The following is a 5345-nucleotide window of genomic DNA, read 5'->3' on the forward strand; positions in this document are numbered from 1 at the left end:
GGACGTATTTCACATTAGGAGTAAACGAAAGGGACTGATATGCCCAAAAATATGAATAATTTGAAAAGTTAGGGTCGTGTCGCGACACAGAACTTCAGTGTTGTGACAAAGAACTTCGAACACTCTAGTATTTTGAAAATTAGGGTCGTGTTTTGACATTGCTTCTCAGCATCGTGACACGGTACTTCAAAACAAAAAAAAATTAAAATTCTAGACCTATAACACCCCTTACCCACATTCATTGTTGAAATCAGGTTACGAGACGATACAGTAATTAAAAAATTAGGAACATGTGAATTTAATAAAAAATCGGATAAATCATGCATCATATAATAAAAATTCAAACAAACGTGGTTATTATACAAATTTGAACACAAATCGAGTTTACAGAAGCTCTTAAATTAAACCGCAGACAAAAGGGGACTTAATTAAAAACTTAAGAAAAAGTGGGAAAAAATAATCAAACAATGTCACATGGCCGTGCGGCTAGCCCGTATGACAGGCTGAGGCTATATGGAGCTTGACAATACAACCTTGTGCTTAGATCGTGTCACAAACTAAAGCAGTGTATAACAGGGTAACACGACCATGTCGTCAAGCCATATAATAGACTAAATTCGTGTGGACCTAAATGCAAAATTCCTAACAAAAATCACACGGTCGCGCCTTGAATCGTGTAACTGTAACATCTCGCCCAATAGAATCTTAGTATCTGAATACTGTTTAGAGAATGGGTTGGATAATATGAGTTAGAAGTGAATGGTGTTAAAGCTATCCTAAAGATAAGAACCATTTGGGTGCACCCGTGATTGAAAACTCAAAAATATATAGACATTTTCAACACCTTTTGAGCTCTAATTCATGCAGTTTCGTAGTAATTTTTGTTAAAATTCATACTTTAATTATAAAATAATTAATTTTCACTTAAATTATTAACATAATTAATTTTATTAGTTTATAATAAATTTTCACAAATTTTATTTATTTTTGATAGTTTTGCACAAAAGGTGAAAATTGGCTCGATAGTCACCTCGAAAGGCATGAACTGTTGGGGCAATTTTATACATCAAGTGAATCAAGGGAAAGAATAATTAATTTTCAAGCCATGGGTGGTTAAAAAATATTTATTAAAAATAATTTCTATTTAATTTTTATCCAACATTAATTGGGTTAAAAATAAATATAAAGTCTGAAGGAGAAAGAAGGCCCAGTTGTGATAAGTAAAGAAGACTGATCCACCAAGCAAATTGGCAGCCCAAAATCGTCCCTATAGCTGAAATAATCAGCTTATTTAGCTGATTTTATTAATTGAAAAACATCTCTTGAAGTTTCCTTAAATTCTGTTCAAGCCCCTTCACCTTTTATGCCTTCCACCTTTTGCCCCAAGCTAAAAATAGCAAGTTTAAGCCTATTCAAACTTGCACCATGCATGGCCAACCATGGGAAGAGGAGTGGCTGAAATTTATTTGCTATTTTTAGCAGCCATTCCCACCTATAAATACCCCTCTTCCCTTCCTCATTTCACACACCATTCATTCACATACATCTCTCTCTTTCACCCACTTTCTCTCTTCCATTCCCTTTATTGCTTTCTCATTTTCCTTTGTCTCATTCCATTGCCGATTTCCCTTTTGAAAAAGAGCTTTCATTCACCATGGAATAGTAGCATTCAAGAGTTCCTGAAGGCCTCAGATCAACAGAACAAGTAGAGAAAGGAGAGGAGCGCACTAGTCTGGCTTTAGAGAAATACTGGATTTGCTTCTTAGTTCCCTTCTCTTTAATTTTATTGTTTATGTTGTGATCATGAACATGAATATTTGTTGTGTTGTTATTCTTGATTTAATTAAAATGAATTAAAATTAATTCGTGTTAGATTGATTGCATTTTGTCCACTTAAATTATTATAATCGTGTTCGTGTTTTTATTAGGCCTTGGTAATTTGTTCAATGAAATAAAATCATGGCTATGTTATACCTGCATTATAATTGTAAGGTAACAAATGATTTAATTATCAACCATATTGAAATTTTAATTAATTGACACAATATTTAATTGATGCATGTTTAATCTTCAAAGGTAGCTAAAGGTTAAATTAGCGACGGTAATAAACGGTACATTAGTCTTGCATAACTTGCAAGATTATTGTGATTAAATTGTTTCAATATAGGACTATGTTGTTACTTCACTTAATCTTATACTTGCTTATGAAAATTTATTAATTGTTTGAATTGACATAGTAATATGTTTAAGAGATTAATTGGTTTAGTACGTTTGTATGTGCATTAGTTAGTAAAATACCAAGTTGTCGTGAAATTATTCTTAACAAAATGAACATTAGTTTAGTAATTTTAAGTTAAAGAATGTAATCGTTCTAGCACATTTATGTCATATTGATTTAAATCCATCTTTTAGAAATTGCGCATTGAAAATATTTTTACTTTTTATTTTTTCTTAGTTAAATTATTTTTTGTTTTCATAACACCTTTTCAAATAAAATGTTGTTTTCATCACCAAAGTGTTTAACTTTACATTTCATAAATATTTTTCTTTCACAGTCCGATAAACCATAAATGTAACACATTTTAATTCCATGCTTAGCATGTTTTTGGATGATTTATTATTTAATTTAGTGAATTTGATGCTCTTAATCTTTTAATTTCATGTTTTATACTTAGGAGAGCATAGGGGAAAAAAGGAGTAGAAAATGGGCCAAAATTGGACAAAACGGCTAGATTTAAAGATCCACATGGCCAAGACCATTTCCACATGGGCTGAGCACACGCCCGTGTGAGCCACACGGGCTAGCCACATGCCCATTTGGCAGCTTGTGTCGATATCGCTCCCTGTTTTCGAAACACACAGAAAAGTCAATTTTTAGGGTTTCTGAGCATTTTAAAGTTTATATAAACACACTAGAAGTAAACCTAAAGGAGGCACGCAGAGTAGAACGCAGAAAAGACTCGAAGAACGCCAACGGATTCAGCTTAGAAACAGGTTATCCTTCAAGACTGAAGATCTCTATTCAATTTCTCTCGAAGTTTTTAGGTTTCCTTATGTTTTGTTATGTTTCTAATTTTGAGATGTTTTTCCCCAAAAGTATAAACTAAATTCCCTAGATACCTAGGGAGGATGAAACCTAAGACGGATCTTATTATTTGATTTTTCTAAATTACATGATAAATATTTGTTATTGATCTCAATTATGTTTACTTACCTTCATGTTTAATGTTTTCAGAATATTAATTCATGATTGATGTGTTTATTCAGTGGAGTAAAAGTCCCTATTTAAGAGTAGATCTGACATAATTGAGTGGAGTTGCATGCAATCCTAGAAATAGGACAACATAAATCTACTGGATTAGAGTCAAATCTAATAGGGGAATCCACAGATCGAGTTAATGCGACGATAGGGGTTTTAATTAAAAAGAGATTTTAGTTAAGCAACCTAGAGTCTTTTTTTTTTACTCTCGAAAGAGATATTAATATAATTTAGAGATTTCTACGGATCAAGCAAAATGAATAAATCATTTAATTCATATTTAGAATGATAAGTGAAGTCTAGGTGGATTCTTTCCTGGGTATTGTCTCTCTCATAAGTTTTCTTCGATTGTTTTCCCAATTCACTCTCTGTCTCTTAGTAATTAGTTTTGTTTAATTTTGGATTACAAACAACCCTTCAATTTATAGGCTAGATAATAAAAAGATAGTAATTACTAGTACTTTTAGTCCTCGTGGATACGATATTCTTGACTCACCGTAGCTATACTACCATTCGATAGGTGCACTTGCCTTTGTCGTATTTTAGTTAGTTTGTGACGTCATCAAGTTTTTGGCGTTGTTGCGGGGGACTAAAATATTAGGAACACTTAATTTTTATTACTTTAGCCATTTTTTATTTTTTTATTTTTACTTTTGTTTTTACTTTAATTTACTAATTTTTTCTCTTATTTGCTTCTAGTAGGTTCTTTTAGTTTATAACTAGAAGAAACCTGTTAGGACCTCTATTATTTGATAGTGAAATTGAAAGCATAGCTCATAAATATCGTAGAGAAATAAGGCAGAGTCTACAGTATATAGAGGAAGAGCAAGAGGACGATACCAATATTACTGAGAAAATGGCTAAAAATTAGAATAATCCTCTACCTCCTGTGGTTGCCGCAAAACCTATAAATCAGAATCCTGCTCCTCGTACTATGTATGACTATGCCAAGCCTAATTTAGCAGGGGATGAATCGAATATTGTGAGACCTGCTATTGCTGCAAATAACTTCGAATTGAAGCCGAACACTATTCAGATGATCCAACAATTTATTCAGTTTGACGGTTTGCAAGATGAGGATCCAAATACTCATTTGGATAACTTTCTAGAGTACTGTGATACTTTCAAAATTAATGGTGTTTCTGATGATGCCATTCGCCTTTGGTTATTTCCCTTCTCATTGAGGAATAAAGCTAAAAAGTGGTTGAACTCTCTACCACGAGGGTCCATAACTACATAGGAGGAAATGACTAAAATTTTTTTGTTGAAATACTTTCTGCCAGCCAAGACAACAAAGTTGAGGAATGATAACTCTTCCTTTGTGCAATGGACTTAGAGACCCTATACGATGCATGGGAGAGGTATAAGGATTTATTGAGAAGGTGCCCTCAGCATGGGTTACCCTTATGGTTACAAGTTCAAACTTTCTACAATGGTCTAAACCCCTCAACTAGACAACTGATTGATGCAGTCACCGACAGTACCCTAAATAACAAAACACTTGAGGAGGCTTATGAGTTCATTGAAGAGATGTTACTGAATAATTATTAGTGGCAAGTCATGAGGACAAAGCCGTCAAAAGCTATGTTTTCAATCTCAACGCGGTCACCATGTTATCAAACTAGGTAGAGCACTTAAATAAAAAGATTGATGGTCTATGTGTTTCTACGCAGGTATATCCGGTGATGCAGTGTGACACAAGTGGAGGAGGAATGAATAATCCAGAATGCCTAGCCTATGACCCTAGCACTACGAATGAATAAGTCAACTATATGGTTAACAATTCTAGACTTCAAAATAACCCCTATAGTAATACTTACAATGCAGGGTGGAGGAACCATCCCAACTTTTCTTAGGATGGTCAAGGTAATCAAAGACCACAACCCCCTCTAGGCTCTCAATCACCTTACTAGCAGGAAAAGAAGCCGAACCTTGAGGAGATATTCACAAAGTTTATTTCGGTGTCAGAAACTCGCTTCCAAAACACTGAAACAAAACTTAAAAATCAGCAAGCGTTGATTCAAGGGCTCAAGAATCAAATAGGGCAACTGGCTAAGATGATTTCAGAAAGACCACAAGGTAGCTT

General features: G+C 33.8%; 1 non-coding gene across 1 annotated transcript; it reads right to left on the bottom strand.

Moving 5' to 3' along the window:
* Positions 1-4553: 4553 nt before the first annotated feature.
* Positions 4554-4659, bottom strand: LOC128289971 (small nucleolar RNA R71). The gene has a single exon (XR_008279611.1). It is a non-coding gene; the product is annotated as a small nucleolar RNA R71 (small nucleolar RNA).
* Between the last annotated feature and the right edge of the window lie 686 nt (positions 4660-5345).

The sequence above is a fragment of the Gossypium arboreum genome, chromosome 2, assembly GCF_025698485.1.
Source record: "Gossypium arboreum isolate Shixiya-1 chromosome 2, ASM2569848v2, whole genome shotgun sequence".
NCBI classification, from domain to species: domain Eukaryota; kingdom Viridiplantae; phylum Streptophyta; class Magnoliopsida; order Malvales; family Malvaceae; genus Gossypium; species Gossypium arboreum.